The sequence below is a fragment of the Phascolarctos cinereus genome, unplaced genomic scaffold, assembly GCF_003287225.1.
Source record: "Phascolarctos cinereus isolate Bilbo 61053 unplaced genomic scaffold, phaCin_HiC Scaffold_726;HRSCAF=1367, whole genome shotgun sequence".
Taxonomy (NCBI): domain Eukaryota; kingdom Metazoa; phylum Chordata; class Mammalia; order Diprotodontia; family Phascolarctidae; genus Phascolarctos; species Phascolarctos cinereus.
Genome location: NW_027556098.1, coordinates 321,947,495 through 321,965,142, shown reverse-complemented (window position 1 = coordinate 321,965,142; position 17,648 = coordinate 321,947,495).

The following is a 17,648-nucleotide window of genomic DNA, read 5'->3' as shown; positions in this document are numbered from 1 at the left end:
AGCCATGTCCTTCCATAAATCCTCCAAAAAGACTCCACCCCGAGCAATTCCTCTAGGTCTTTTAACATAAAATGGGTACCAGGTCAGCACCGGAGGTAATGATAGATAGATAGATAAATAGATAGATAGATAGATAGATAGATAGATAGATAGATAGATAGATAGATAGATAGATAGATAGATAGATAGATGATAGATAGATAGATGATAGATAGATAGATAGATAGATAGATAGATAGATAGATAGATAGATAGATAGATAGATAGGTAATAGATAAATGACAGATAGATGATAAATGATAGATTAGATAGTTGGTAGATGGAGAGAAAGAGATAAATAGATGATAGAGAGATAGATGATATATAGAAAGAAAGATAGATAATAGATTATAGCTATACCAATGAATAGAAAGATGATGGAGAGACAGCTGATAGAGGTAGAGGATAGATAGATACATAGATAGATACATAGATGCATAGATAGATACATAGACACATAGATAGATACATAGATAGACATATAGATACATAGATAGATAGGAAATCCCAACTATCCCCATTTATGACTTAGGACATGAGTCCTGAGGGTCAGGCAGTTTCAATAAAACATGAATTTAGTGTAATGAAAAAAGCCCTGACTCTCAACCCCAAGGAATGAGATTTCAAATTCTACTTTTGATGTTCCCTGTGGGACCTTAAGTAATTCTCATCCCTTTGCTAGACCTGAATTTCCTAATCTGTTAAAATGAGGGAGTTGGCCTAGATAGTGTCTGAGGTCCTTTCTAGTTCTAGTTCTATGGTTACACAACTAGTAAGTGCGAGAGAAAGAATTTGAACCCAGATCTTCCTGCCCCTTTATCTAGCACTCAATCAATTCTGCCCTTCAGCTGTTGGTATTACAATCTAAAATTTAATATTTTCATAGCCCTGACATTTTATGTTGTTTATTGTAACGTCCTATGATCTAAGGATCCTCCCACTGCTATCATTCTGGGTTCTGGGTTCTACCATTCTCTGATTCTCCATGCATGGAATTCATGGTGAAACAGATACTCCGATGAGCAAAGGAACTATAAGGTATATGTTTTATTTGGCCCTTGGAGCTGAAAGTTATTGGCATTCATTCCAATCTGTTAAGAAGCTGGGCCCAGTTGTGCTTATAGCATTTAAATGATGGTTTCTCCTTGAGACTAGTGCTGTTTGTTGTCGAACTGGGGCCGTAAATCAGCCACAGACATTACCACTCACCAGCTTCCTCTCGCAAGAAGAGACGGATGCCAGTAGGGTGAAAAGGAAGACTTATTCCCTTCATTGTCCCAGTGTAGAACTAGTGAAAGGAGAAAACAATATGGGGCAGTGTAGGGTGACCATTTGAAGTGCAGAGCTAAGAAGAGTTTTGGTTAGTTCCAGAGTGGACATTAAGAAGTAGGGACGTACAGTTAAAGTTTAGCCCCAATTTAAGCAAACCCAATATCTGGAAATCCAGATTTACTATGGCAATGAATTGGGAAAATGAGGAAACATTTTAAGAAAGTGAGTCTTAAAGATGGAAGGAACTTCAGAGATCTTCTAGCATAAGGTAAAGTGTAAGTTCCTTGAGGGTAAGGTTTCGGTGGGATGTTTTGTGCATGTAAGACAGATTGTATTTAGCTCAGTATTCAAAAAGTTGTGTGCACTGGACCTGTAGTCAGGAAGACCTGAGTTCAAATCTGGTCTCAGACACTTACTAGCTATGGGACCCTGGACAAGTAATTTAGCCTTGTTTACCTCAGTTTCCTCATCTGTAAAATCAGCTAGAAAAGGAAATGGCAAACCAAGGTATCTTTGCCAAGAAAATCCAAAATGGGGTCACAAAGAGTCAGATACAACTGAACAATAACAACAAAGAGTTTACAATCTAGTAGTATTTGTCCAATCCTTCAGCCCTGCCCAACTCTTCTTGACCCTGTATGGGGTTTTCCAAAGACATTGGAGTGATTTGCCATTTCCTTCTCCAAGCTAATAGTATTTACAGAGATTCAATTTGGATTCAGCTTTTTTTTTCCTCCTAGAATAATTATTCTTTGTTTAAAAAATCATTTTCCCCCTAATTCCTTCAAATGAATTACATTGTGTTATCCTCAGAGCAACTCTGGGAAGGAAGGAGTACAGAATTTCATAGCCCTATTTTATAGTTGAGAAAACTAAGACTCAGAGAGATTAAGTGATATGTCTTAGGCATCCCAACCCAACCTGTCTGAACCTGGCTATTGTTTCTAAAGTAATCATGACAGCAGATGTACCTGCCTAGAGGCTTCAGGGTAGAAATCACCTCCAGCCTCCACTAGGGGAAATAATGAAAAAAAATGGGAAGTTTCCCCTAATTAGAAATCCCATAATTAAGCCAAGATTTGTCTCCAGATAACTTCATCCCATTCATATGATGCAATAGAGTTCTTAACTAATGAGTCAGGATTCTTCTCCCAGCCTTATGTTCTGTGTGACCTTGGAAAAATCTCTCAGCCTCTGAGCTTCAGTTTTCTCTTGTGTAAAATGAGTGGGTGGAACCACATTGCCTATCTCCAAGGTCTGCCCCAGCTCTAAGGTCCATTAAGGCTCTAAATTCTATGATCTGATGGTCTGTAATGGTGATAATAATTCCTGACCTGCCTTTCTCGCAAAGTTGTTATGAATCAGATGAAATAATGTATATTAAGGCATTTCATACTTGTAACAAACTATACTCTCCTAGCATTGTACTCTAGAGCAATGGAGAATAGATCAACTTCTAAATCTCATATATGAAGACAGGGTTCCGATCTTCCTTGCCTCCCTTGTAGTCTTCTCTCCCCAGTTCTGTTGACCATTTCTGATATTTTCCAAACTTTTCATCTTTCTTGTTCGTTCTCCTATAGTCAAACTTTAGCTTGTCAATGTCAATGTTCCTCAAGTCAACAAGCATTTATTTAGTGTTTACTATGTTCCAGGTACTGTGCTAAGGCTGGGGATATAAACAAAGCAAAAAAGAAAGGTAGTCCCTGCCCTCAAGGAGCTTACTTTCTAAGCTAACACTTAAAAGGAAGGGTAAGGGTAAAGAAGGCACCTGTAAGGGAGAAGGTATCTGTAGTGAGGCATGATGGAAAAAGAAGTATGGAGAGGCAGTAACAGAGTCCAGACAGGAATGAAGGTTTGGATGTCCTAAACTGTGGTGCTTAGAACTGGACACATTATTCCAGCTGTAGTCTGACCTACAAATGATGCTTCCCTCACTCTACACACGAGTCTTCTTTGAACTCATATGGCCCCATAAATAGTTATGGTACATACTTACCCTCCTTTTAACCACCAAGGTCACTAGCTGCCTGAGCCATAAATTTGTCAGTCAATAACCTCCATAAAATATGGTGCCCAGAACTGAAAATAAGACTGCTGGTAAATTTCAGCCTCTATTTCCTTATCTCTAAAGTGGGGATAATTCAATGAACAAAGGGACCATCACGTTCCTTCTCTTGCTCTAGATTGGGTCTGTTCTACGATTGAATCAAGATTCTGAAGGATGTTAAATGCCAGGTAAAGGAGGGTTTTCTTTTTTTCTTTCTCTCTCTCTCTTTCTTTCTTTCTCTCTTTCTTTTTCCTGTTTTCTTTCTTTCTCTTCCTTTCTTCCTTTTTCTTTCTTCCTTTCTCTCTCCTTCCTTCCTTTCCTTCTTTCTTCCTTTCTCTCTTTTTCTTTCATTTCTTCCTTTCTTTCTCTCCTTCTTCTTATTCTTCCTTCCTTCCTTTCTTTCCTTTCTCTCTTCTTTGTTTCTTTCCTTCTTTCTTTCTCTTTCCTTCCTTTCTTTCCTTCTTTCTTTCCTTCTTTCTTTTTTCTTTTCTTTCTTTCTTTCCTTCCTTCTCTCTTTCCTTCCTTCTTTCTTTCTTTCTTTCTTTCTTTCTTTCTTCTTTCTTTCTTCTTTCTTTCTTTCTTTCTTTCTTTCTTTCTTTCTTTCTTTCTTTCTTTCTTTTTTTTTCTTTCTTCTTTCTTTCTTTCTTTCTTTCTTTCTTTCTTTCTTTCTTTCTTTCTTTCTCTTTCTTTCTTTCTTTTCTCTCTCTTTCTTTTAGTATCATAGTTCTTTGAGGAATAATTGTAGTATTTTGACTGCCCTGCTCCTTTGGAGGGCACCCAGTGTCTTTCTCATTCCCAGGAAAAAAAACTTAGCTTACATATCTAAGTTTCACTTTTCTGACCTGGGCGGATCCAGAGGCAGCTTCTAAGATGATAGAGTTGTCAGTGAGTAAGAGACCTGTGGTGTTGACTTCTATTCCTGGGAACCGACTTTCATATTTTAAGTCCCCACACAAGTGTGCCACTAGAGGGAGCAACTCAGGGAAGAAGCAGCACTTGTAACAATGCAAAGCCTTAGACTCAGAGGATACTGGGGATGAAAGGGACCTTAGAACATGGAATGTTAGACCTAGGGGAGGACCTTAGCACACAGAATGTCAGAGCCAGGGCAGCACCTTAAAACATAGAATCCCAGAGCTAGAGCAGGGTCTTAGAATTTAGAACACCAGAGCTAGGAGGGACCTTAGAACATGAAATGTCAAAGCTGGGAGGAACCTTAAAACATAGAATATTAACACTCAGGTGGGTCCATAGGAAATAGAGCATTCAAGTTAGAAGGGACCTCAGAAAGAGTTAGAATATAAGATAAAGAATCTTATGGCTGGAAAAGGACTTTTGAATACAGAATATTGGAATACAGAACTTAGAATTTTCTAATGGAAATGACCCAGATCATCTAATCCAACACTTTTTATTATACAGATGAAAAAAACTGAGTCCCAGCAGGATTAAGGGATATGCCCCTGGTCATGCATCCAGGTCTGAACCGGAACAAAGTTCAGGCCTTATGACCAAAGAGGTGACAAAAGTGAGCAGAGACAGACTGGAGACCCCTCCCCAGAATCCATCATCATCTCACCCCAACCCCCATTGTGGCCAGCCTGGAAAGCTTACATGCACCAGCACATTAGTAATCCATAATGCTCCCTACTTGCAAAGTGGGGGAGTTAACATTGTTATTGGGATCATAATTGTTGCATTTCATGAATTTTCATGCTTACATTTGCAATCTTAATGTCGCTTTTGCATTGGGTTTTTGTGCTTAATTATAAGAGCCTTATAATTATAGAGTATTGCTGAATGCAAAGGGTGATTAAAATGGATTTAATGAAACTTGAAGCCACATAGCCCTGGAAAGGAGGGGGAAGAGATACAAACTGAAATCTGAGAGGCGCACAGCACAGTGACTTGCCCACAACAGCCACATAATCAATACTAGAGGATCCTAGATTTCAAATTGGAAAAGATTGTAAGGGCCATCTAGTCTTACCCCCTCATCTTACTGATTAGGAAACTGAGGCCCAAAGAGCTTCTGTGACCAGTCCAAGGCTATGTGACTACCAGAGGCAGGATTTAAACTCAGGTTCTCGGACTACAGATCCAATGTGTTTTCTACTGCTCCATTTGAAACAAAAAAACAAAAAATAAATGTGTTATTAAATGGATACAGTGACATTCGTAGCATTGGCTTGTCCTGTTCTTTCTCCTCTGACTGAGCAAAGAGAAGTCTTCTCTGTGACAGAACAGGAGCTTTCAACTCCAGTGCTGGCTCCTCTTGCTCACTGCTTTTCCTAATGCACAACTTTGACCCTGTCACTTTCTTTCCCAGTAAATTGCAATAGCTCCCTTTTCTTGCAATTTAAAATGCCTTTGGTATTTAAAGCCCTTCACAATTTGGCCCCTTATTACCTTTAACAGTCTTCTCACACTTTAGATTAGATTGGGAGCTCTTCCTTTAGTTTTCTTTGTATCTCTAGGCCTTATTGTTGTTGAGTCATGTCTGGCTGTTTGTAACCACTTTTGGGGTATATTTCATTCATATATATATGTGTGTGTGTGTGTGTGTGTGTGTACATATATACACACACATATATATATAATTATAGTTATAATACTATATTATGTTGTTTTTGTTTTTTTGTTCAATTATTTCAATCATGTCTGGCTCTTTGGGACCCCTTTTGGGGTTTTCTTGTCACAGATACTGGAGTGGTTTGCTATTTCTTTCTCCAGCTCATTTTATAGATGAGGAAACTGAGGCCAACAGGGTTAAGTGATTTGCCCAGGGTAACAAAGCTAGTAAGTATCTGAAGGCAGATTTGAACTCAGAATTTTAATTAGATCCCAGTGCTCTATCAGTTGTGCCACCTAGCTGCCCTCGTAGATACTTAATAAATGTTTATTAACTGAATGACTAATCTCAACTGGGCCCTCCCTATAGCAAGGCAATCCTTTTTGCTCCTACCTAATCATTTTCTCACCTCAACAACTCTTCTAAATGTTCTCTTGTCTTCTTATAGCACCCTTTCCTCTTCCCCTCTCAGCTCAGGATCTTGCTTCATACTTCAAAAAAAAAAAAAAAAAAAATTTGAGGACATTGGCTGAGAATTCCCCCTCCACATACTCTCAGATCCAGTGACTCTCACTTACTTGTTATCCTTCAAATACAATAGTCCATCTCCTGACTCTGTGCATTTTAAATGACTGTCCCCCATTCCTGGAATCTCTCCCTCCTCACCCTTGCCTTCATGGTTCCCCTAGCTTCCTTCTAAACTCAGCTCCCATTCCACCTTCTGCAGGAGAACTTTCCCCATACCTCCTCCCCAACCAGTCCCTTCCCTCTGAGATTACCTTCCATTTACACTCTCCATGTCCTGTATATAAATAGTTATTTGTGTGTTGTTTCCTCCATTAGAAGATGAATTCCTGGAACACGGGCCTGTGTTTGGGCCTTTCCTTGCATCCCCAGTGCTTAGCCTGGTGCCTGGCACATGATAAGTGCTTAGTAAATGTTTGTGGACTTGATATGTTAGACAAAGAATAGATCTGAAAATTTTAAACTTGCTTTTAGATCACTGGTTTGGAGTGAGGAGACTGTAGCCCAGGATATCTGAGATTTGGTTGAAGGAAATGAAAATATTTAGCCTGGAGAAGAGAAGAGTTGGGGAGGAGGGAAGTTGGGGAAAACTCTAATAACAGTTTTCAAGTATTTGAAAGGCTGGTTTTAGGAAAAGAGATTACACTTGTTCTTCTTGACCTCAGAGTTATAAAGGGGAAATGCAAAAAAATCTGGTTTCAGCTTCATGTTTGTGCCCCCCCTTATACATATTATATATATACACACACACACATATTTGTACACATATACATGTATATGTATGTGTGTATACACATGCATGTATGTGTGCATAATGTGTGTACATATATAATATGTGTGTATTATGGAGAGGGGATCCGGATGTGTCATTTCATCAGTGTAGGTAATACTGGGTGTGAAAATTTACTCCGCTAATGCAGATCAACAAGTACCTGTAATATAGAGTTGTGAAAAGTTCCCTGGGACATTGAGAGAGGGGTTAAGAGACTAGTCCGAGGCCACAGAGCTAGCATGTCCCTGAAACAACACTTACACCCTCATCTCCTGTCTCCCCTCTACACCAAGCCTCCTACACGAAGCTGCAGGTAGAAATGGCTGCTCTGGAGGCAACGTCCTTCCTGCCCTTAGTGGCCTCGGAGCAGAGCCTGCTCAGCTACTTGTTAGGGTTCTTGTATTGGTTGGACTGGATAATGTCTGTGTGGCCCTCCAACTCCAATTGTCTGTGGTTCTGTAGAGTGAAGGGAAATTAATAGAGTCAAGTGATGGTGTAAGGATTCTCCCTTCAGCGTCCTTTCCTCCGTGTTCATTCATTCATTCATTCATTCATTCATTCATTCATTCATTCATTCATGCTCCAACATGGGAGGCCCTGTGTTCCAGTTAGGGGCTTTGTTGTTGAGATATTTTTCAGTCATGTCTGACTCTTCATGACCCCATTTGGGGTTTTCTTGGCAGATACTGAAGTGGTTTGCCATTTTCTTCTCCAGCTCATTTTACAGATGAGGAAACTGAGGCAAACAGGGTTAAGTGACTTGCCCAGGGTCACATAGATAGTAAATGTTTGGGACCAGATTTGAACTCAGAAGGAGGAGTTTTGCTGATTCCAGGCCTGGCACTGTGCCACTGAGCCACCTAGCTGCCTTGCTCATCACATAATGGGTGCCAAATAAACAATTGTTGGAGTGTATCCAGGTGTCATAGGGTTGGAATGGTGCCAAGCCCATAAAAGTTCCCGTCTTCACTGAACAAGCGCCTGTCATCTAGGAATTCCTCTTCCCTGGAACCATTTTCTCTTTGCAGCTAGAATCTGTTCTTGAAGAAAAGAGGCAGAAGAATGAAGTGTGGATGACAGTCTTCCTCACCTCCCTCAAATGCATGTTGTTGTTGTTGAGTCTGTGACCCCATTTGGGCTTTTCTTGGCCAAGATCCTGAAGTAGTTTGGCATTTTCTTCTCTAGTTTATTTTACAGATGAGGAAACTGAGGCAAACAGGGTGAAATGACTTGCCCAAGGTCACACAGCTAATAAGTGTCTTAAGCCAGATTTGAAATCAGGAAGAGAAGTCTTCCTGATTCTAAGCCCATGCTGTATCCACCATGCTACCTAGATGCCCAGCTAGGTGCTGGGGTGATGCAAAGATAAATGGCATGGTGCCTGCCCTCGTGACAGTTCCAGACTAGCACAGGGACAGAAGTAGTAGGATGGAACAGACAGCATGTTTGATTTAGAGCCTAAGGGCCTGCGATTCCTATCCTAGCTCAGTCACTTCCTATAGGTATCACCTTGAGCCAAGGCACTAGCCCTCTCAGGAACTCAGTGTTTTTTATAAAGCCATAATTATATAATAATCACTAGCATTTTATACAGCTCTTCAAGGTTTGCAAAGCACTTTACAAATATTGTCTCATTTGGTACTCACAGCAACCCTGAGAAGTAAGTACTACTTTATCCCCATTTTACAAATGAGAAAACTGAGTCAGACAGTGCTTATGTGACTTGCCTAGAGTCACACAGCTAATTAGTGTCTCAAGCCAGATTTGAATTCAGGACCTTCCTGACTCTAGGTCCAGTGTTCTATGTACTGTACCACCTAGCTGAGACACCTTATATGACTCAAGAATCTTTAAGTAGATATTGATAAGTGCAGGATCCCAGCTGCTGAAGGATCTAGACACAAGGCATCCTTGTTCCTAGGCCCTGGTGACCTACGCAGAGGCTCACTCTAACCCCAGGCACACAGGCAGAGAGAAGTATAGTCGGGGGGAAGGTGGCACAGAAGAGCTTGCTCCCTTGGTTACGCCTTTGACAGATTTCGTATAGGAGAACACGGGCACCGACAGAGAGAAGGGCCATTCCTAGGCACTCCACGCTTTGGAGCAAGCTCGAGACCTGCCTGGTTGTCTCTTACTCCACTCACTTCCAGTGATCCACAGCTGCATTGTCTACCTCTGTGACATTTCTCAAATCTGCCTTCTCCTTTCTATTCCCACAGCCACCACCCTAGAACAGGTCTTCTTGACCAGCAGCCTGGACCGCCTAACAGGTCCACAGCCTCCTAACAGGTCCATACTCCTCTCTGAGCTAATCCGGCCTATGTACTACTGGCAGTCGTATTGTGCTTATATATTAATTTGGCATGTATATGTATATATATGCATATACATTATATATGTGTATTTATATCCACATGTACATCTTTATACATATATACACATATGTGTATGCATTTGTGTGTGTGAGTGTGTATATCGTGCTTATGTATTGATCTAATGCTTAGCACAGTAATGGCACATAGTAGGTGCATAGTAAATGTTGATTGGTTGATTAATCTGGCCACATCACTCCTCTGTTCCAAAACCATCAATGTCTCCCTATTTCCTACTGAATGAATGTCAAACTCCTCAGTCTGGCATCCAAAGCCCCCACATTTTGGATCCCTCTTGCCTTCCCAGCCTTATCTTGTATTTTTCTCTAGACACTCAATGCCCCAGAGATACTGGAAAACTCTTTCCTCTGAATATACCTTGAACTACCTCACTTTCAAACAAATATTGGAATGCTTCCGATGCCTGTAATGCCCCAGGTTTGAGCACCAGCTCAGGTTGCCATTATTTACAAACTGTGTGACCTTGGACAAATCTCTTTGCCTGCTTGGGTCTCAATTTTCCAATCTCTGACATTGGGAAACTCATGTTGGCACCACCTACCTATTGTGAGGGAAGTTCTTTGTGAACTACAAATTGCTAGCTAGATGGTAGCTGTTGGGATCATTATTCATTTCAGTGCTCTTTCCTCTAGTGCTTCCACCAACACCTCCGTAGCTTCAGCTGTTGAGTTCCTTCTTCTTTAGAACCCACCTCAGAGGCCCACTCCTCTTTCCTGGTTGATATCACCCTTCTCTCTTGGGTATCACATGATACTTTGTTTTTGCCTCAAATGCATTTGTCATGCAATTATTTCACAATTTCATGAGTCTATGAGTATGGTTGAACAGAGATTAAATGTATATTTTCATTAAGGGACTCCCATCACTGTTCAGCAGTGACATCAGAGCTGATCAGCTGGTTTGGGGTTCCCAACATTCATTTCCCAAACTCTTTAGCCATTTTGTCCAGAATAAAAATGGTCAGCCCCTAGCTCTGTGAGTGATATTATGAGAGAGACACAAATTTTAAGAGCTTATAATCTAGTATAAGATAAAGCAATTATAGAAGCACAAAATGTTAGACTTGGAGTAGTGAAAAGTCATCTGAAAATCCCACTACTCAAAAATTTTTGATAATAATGGTTGTACAACGTGCATTTAGGGACCAGCGGGTGGCTGTGCTGGCCAGGGAGTGGACAGTACACACATTCTTGTCAGTGTTTCATTCATTTGTTCAGTATTCATTCAACAAACATTTCTGAGCATTTGCTCTCTGAATTCCTGTGTTTCTTGCATTAATATGTGTTTCTCTGTCTGAGGGTGTGTGTATGGTCTGAGTGTTCAAAGCTGACACTACAATGATATGCATGTGTAGGTGTGACTGAAAAAAATCCAGCGTGTGATGAACTCATCTTTTCTGCCTTGTAAACAAGGGATGATTGTTCTCCTGAATGAGTTAGCTTTGAAGAGAGGGTAATTGATAGGGCCAGAAAATTCCTCAGTTCCCATGTATCTATTATGGACCTAGTGTGTTCAGAACCCTGTACTCTGGATAGTTCCTTCCCTTCAGTGAGCTTACACTCTTGTAGAGGGAAATAGCATTGGCACCAGTCACTCTAATACAAAATAGAGCATGGTAATTGTGTGAGAAAGACAGCATGGTAGAGGAGATAGAAGGCTGGCTGGGGAGTCAGGAAGTTCTAGGCTCAAGTCTTCTGTCAACTACACACTGGCTGTGACCAGGGACAAGTTACTTAACTTTTCAGTGTCCCAAGCAATTGTCTAAGATAATAAATCCCAGGCTCATTTCTTCTCTGTCAGTGAAGGGAGTTGCCATACCAGAAATTCCCCAAGATGATGAAATCTCAGGTCCAGACACCAGATTTTCATTTTCCCTCCAAGTACATTAGATAGATGCCAACTAAGTAGTATGCAAAGTCATTTTGAAATAGAGAGTGAGGGGGTGGCTTAGAAGTCTTCCTAGAGGAGACACTTGAGTTAGGATTTAAAAAATGGAGTGGGGGGGTGTTCCAGGGACAGGGGACAGAATGAGCTGGGAATGGGGTCGACAGTCTGGCATGGTCCTGGACGTGCTCTGAATGTGCAGTCACTGCACCTTAGAGAACAGAGCATTTCTAGAAGAACAGGCAGAAGCCATCCGGATTATCTATTGAAGTATTTGGCCTTGTGCCTCAGAGTTAAACCTGAGCACAGACGTATGTGAACAGGATTGGGATCCAAAGCTGATTCTTAGGCTATTACTGTATTAGATAAAGTCAACAGACATGACTCTGATAGAGCCACTCCACCTGAAGGTATAGAATCGTACACTTAGGGCTAGAAAGGGCCTCAGAGGCCCTCATTTTGCAAAAGAAGAAACTGAGGCACAGAGAAGTTAAAGTGATTTGTTCAAAGTCACACAGGTAGAAAGCCTCATAGGTAGAATTCAAACCCAGGTCCTGTGAATTTAGCCAGTATTTCTTCCACTGAACCAGACTGCCTCTTATCATTCCTAGCTGCCAAGAAACAGGAAGAGAACATAGATGATGAAGAAGCAGGAGGGGCTGTGTCTAACACACCCGAGCTACCATGTTCAGTCAGACTACCAGAGCACAGATTGAATATGACAAGTTGTCAGTTGCTATCTGGGTCCAGCTGAAGGAATTGGAAAAGGCTTCATTGACCTAAACCTTGACTGAAAAGAAGGTTTTCTACAGGCTAGATTACCAGGAAAGGCATTCCGGGACTAATCCCTGTCTCAGGCAGGTTTCTTGGGTGAAACAATCTTTCAGATCCTCCATGATGCAGCTTCCCCTCCTGTGCTGCATTTTCCTAACCTTGTTCCACAGGGGCACATACCACTCACTCCCCTGCCTTAAAACCCTTTGCTTTCAGACTCAGATTAAGCTTCTCTCCATGGACCTATTTCCTCTGTATGGTCCCTTCAGGCCAGTTAATCACCACTTAGTCCCAATACATGCCCGCAGCACTCGTTAGCTTTGAGTTTCTGGCCCTCTACAGCACCTTTGGATTTCCCAGTGCCCTGTTTGGGTGCCTCACCTGGTTATCTCTGATTGCAATGCATTCCACCTATCCTGAGCATCCCAGTTTCCTGAATGCTTGTTTATTGCCTTCCTCAGGGTGATTCCACTATCTCTGAACCACTGCTTTAACCCTGGCCGGGATCCAGTGAACACATGAGCTCTGTCTGCTTCTGCCAGCATCTTCCCTCACCTCTTTCTGCTATACATAACTGTTCCTAACTGCACGGGCCTTGAAAGTTAACCATCATGGTTATAGAATTCAAATGCCTCAGTGGTACATTTTGTGGGGCTGAACCCTGCTGACTATATTGGGAGGTGGAGGGTAAGATAATAATTACACCAGAAGGCATTGATAAAGCGCATTAAGGCTTGTAAAGTGTTATACAAATATCATCTCATTTGATCCTCACAACAACCTTGGCAGGTAGGTGCTATTATTACCCCTGTTTTACAGATGAGGAAACTGAGGCAAACAGTTCAAGTGACTTGCTCAAGGTACACAGCTAGTAAGCATCTGAGGCTGGATTTGAACTCAGGTCTTCCTGATCCCAGGTCTATTGCTCAGTCAATATAGCTGCTTATAAGAGGGAAGAGATGAGGAATGCTGTGTCATTCAGTCATTTCAGTTCTGTCTGATTCTTTGTGACCCTTTTGGGGTTTTCTTGGCAAAGATAATAGAGTGGTTTGGCATTTCCTTCAGCTTATTTTACAGATGAGGAAACTGAGGCAAATAAGGTTAAGTGACATGTTGAGAGTCACACAACTAGTAAGTGTCTGAGGCCAGATTTGAACTCAGGAAGATGAGTTTTCCTGACTCCAGGTCTGGCTCTCTACACTATACCACCTAGATGCCCCATTAGGGATGAGGAAAGATTATTCTAGAAGCTGAAGCATGTCTAAAGAAAGCCAGCCAAGATGGAGAACATATTAGAAAATATGCAATAGGAGGTCTATGTGAAGGAAATCAGAGGTTGGGTAGCCAGCAGAAGAGAACATTTAAGTGGAACATTATGACAATCTTCAGGTACCTAAAGGTTTGTCTTCTACAAGAAGGATTAGATTTGTTCTGTTTGGGCCTGGAGGACAAAATTAGGAGGAATGAGAAGTTACAGAGAGGCAGTTTTCATCTCAATGCAAGGGAAAACTGCCTAATAATTAGAGTTGTCCAAAAGTGGCATGTCCTGCCCCAAGAGGCTGTGGGCTCCCCATCACTGGAGGCCTTGAAGAAGGTTGGGTGACTAGATGTAGTGGGTGATGTAGAGGCTAGATCCCTACTGATCTAGGGGTTGGACTGGATGAACTCTGTCGCCCTTTTGACACCAGGTTCCTTGGAGGGCACCAACAGACCGCATGTTGAGAAATCATAGCACAAGGTTTCCATTTGGAAGAAACTTTGAAGATCGCCTCATTCATCCTCCACATTTGTTTTTACAAGTGAGTAAACTGAGGCCCAAAGGGAGTATGTGACCCACTCAAGGTCTGAAGGCACTATGGGTGTTTAGCTTGGAGAGAAGAGCTGGCTCAGTAGCACCAAGCCAGCCGTGGGACGTGTGAGGGAGGGCTTGTTCAACATGGCCTTCATGAACTAGAAGTGGCTGAGGGAAGCTCAAAGAGCCGCATTTAGGGTTGCTGTCAGGAGAAATTCCCTAGAAGTTTAAGCTCTGTAGAGCTGCCTGAGGAGGTAATAACTATAATTAATAATAATAATAATAATTAATAATGACAATCGCTAAAAATGCCTTAAGGCTTACAAAGTGCTTTACATATATTATTTCATTTAATCCTCACAACACCCTTGAGAGGAAGGTACTCTTATTATCCTATTTTACAGGTGAAGAAACTGAGGCAGGTCCCTTCATGCTCTGGCATTCTTTAATTCTGAGAAGTTGAATTTTGAACTCAGGTCTTCTGGTAGATTCTTTCCTCCAGAGTCCACTGCCTCCTCTGTAGCACCTTCAGTTTTAGAATATACTGTCTACACCAGAGCTGCAGCAGGGTAGTGGGAAGGCCAGAGCTAAGTGGGTTCTATATTCAGCGTTAAGGAAGATGTCTCCAAAGGCTGTCTCTTCATTACCAACAATTAGGTACCATTAGTGCCTGGCAGACCAGGGGTGTTTCATAAATAATTGTACTTAGACACATTTATTGCTCAGTTATTTTAATCACATTTAATAAATAAAAAGTGAAATGAACAATAAGAGGTGATATTCCAGTTGCACAATAACCACCTGCACCCTTCATGAGCTTCCACTGGGCCTGGTTGGAAGCATAAACTTGAACATGCCACCTCAGGCACAGAACCAGTCTCGACAAAAATCCACGGATGTGTACAAAATGACTCATTCCAAGTGCTGCCATAAATAAATGGAGCCAGAGTCAATAGCCTGGGTGTGCTAGATGGCAGAGCCCTGGTACTGCAAAACACAGGTCTATATGCATGATGAAGAAGAGAGAAGGGGAAGGAGGGAAAGAGGGAAAGACGAAAGGAAGGAAAGAAGGGAGGGAGGGAGGAAGGAAGGAAAGAGAGGGAGGAAAGAAGGGAGGGAAGGAATGAGGAAAAGAAGAAAGGAAGGAGGGAGGGAAGGAAGGAAGGAAGGAAGGAAGGAAGGAAGGAAGGAAGGAAGGAAGGAAGGAAGGAAGGAAGGAAGGAAGGAAGGAAGGAAAGAAGGAAGGAAGGAAAGAAAGGAAAGAAAGAAAGAAAGAAAGAAAGAAAGAAAGAAAGAAAGAAAGAAAGAAAGAAAGAAAGAAAGAAAGAAAGAAAGAGGGAAGGAAGGAAGGAGGGGAAGGAAAGAAGGTTAATTATTATTGTTGCCCTTATCATTATATTCCTAACATCAGTACTTCAAGAATCTTCCATCTTTCATCATATACCTCCTATCCCCCACCCTCTACCAATCAGTGCTTCCACCAACTCTCTACAACTTAGCTACAGTCTTCAAGAATTGCTGCAATTAAAAACAAACCCTCCATACCTCTGTAGAGTACCTGGTGGACAGCCTCTCCGAACTCATCTAGGCTGATCCTCGGGAGAATAAAGTGGTGCATTGCCCTCATGGGCCTAGCTTTAAAGACTTTCCATTTTGAAGGCTTTCCCTAAAGCTCAGCCCCCTCCAGTAGCTCCCTATTACCTTCAGGGTCAAATATAAAATCCACTGTTGGTCAGGGAAGGCTCTTCACAACCTCATCCCTTTCTGCATCTCAAGTCTTCTTACACTTTATTTCCCTCCACACATTCCGCAGTCCAGCATCCCTGGCCTCCTTGTTGTCTCTTACACATGACACTCCATCTCTCATCTCCATCCCTTTGCATTGGCTGTAACCCTTGCCTGGAATATTCTGCCCTTTTCCCTCCACCTCTTCATTTCCATGACTTGCTCCAAGAATCAATTTGAATCCCACCTCATACAAGAGGCCTTCCTCAGTCTCCCTAACTTCTATTCCCTTCCCTTTATTAGATTCTTTTCCATCTATTCTATATATATATATATCATGTATGTGCAGAGTTGTTTACATGCCGTCTCTTCATTAGATTTTGAGCTCCTGGAGGTCAGGGACCATGTTTTTTTTTTTTTAGTTTTCTTTTTAACCCAAAGCTTAGCACAATGCCTGACATCTAGTAAGTACTTAATAGATGGTTGTTATTTGATGAATTAATTAAGTGCCAGACATTATGGTATAAAAGCAGTGATACCAAAATAAAAAATGGAGAGTCCTTGCCCTTGAAGAGCTTACACTGCAAAGGTTGGGTGAGTGCCCCCAAAACAGGGATCTGCACATAATGGGTACTGTTAGCAAGGGCTCTCCCCATAGTGGGTACTGTTAGCAAGGGCTGTCCCCATAGTGGGTACTGTTAACAAGGGCTCTGCATGTGTTGAATGCTCATTCAGGTTCCCCTGCTCCAGAATGCCTGTAGAAGCTGGCCCTTCCATATCTTATTTGGAATCTTAGTTATTTATATAGGTGGTACAGTGGATAGAGCACCAGGCCTGGAGTCAGGAAGATGAGTCTTCCTGAGTTCAAATCTGGCCTCAGACACTTACAGCTGTGTGACTCTGGGCAAACTGGAAGTCTGGACTTCACCCTATTTGCCTCAGTTTCCCCATCTGTAAAATGAGCTGGAGAAGGAAATGGTAAACCACTCCAGCATCTTTGCCAAGAAAACCCCAAATGGCATCATGAAAGGTTGGACACAATTGAAACAACTGAAAAACAACAACAAAAACAACATCGTATAGTATTATAACATAATAGATATATATCTATATATCTATATAATATATATATATATAATATATATATTATATATATATATATATATATATATATATATATAAAATACACATAAGGCACATACATAATTAAATAAAATTCCAAAGAGAACCCTAAATGTTTGGCACTATTGTTTGCCTGTTTGAAGATGATGACAATTAAATGACTTCTTCTTCAGCTATGTAACATAGCTCGTAGCTCTGGCAGGATCTGAAACCAGGTCTTCTTGAGGCCAAGTCCAACACTATCTGCTACACTTACCTGCCTTTCAGTACCATAGTGGGAAGGAGCTTTAGAGGTCATGTAGTCTACTTTGTAGCTCCACAAGAGCACACACACACACACACACACACACACACACACACACACACACACACACACACATATTCTACTGCCTCCCCATTCCTCTCTTGACCAGTGGCCATCCAATGGGAGATGGTAGGGTGGGATGTATTGAAGATCTAAAATTCTACTTGCCGCAGGAGGGGTGAACCAGGAGCACTGGAATGGAGTTTGTAAAGAGGCAGGTGTCAGATCAAAGAAAACTTAGCCAGTTTTCCAATCTGTCCAAATGTGGAATGGGTCATCTCCTGAAGCACTGTGTCTCCTCCATCACAAGAAGCCTCCAAGCAAAAGATGGCTGCTTCTCAGAGATCCTACAGGTAGAATTCCTGTTGGACTCATTGATCTCTGAGGTTCCTTCCAGCTCTGGATAGAGGATCTCCTGATTCTG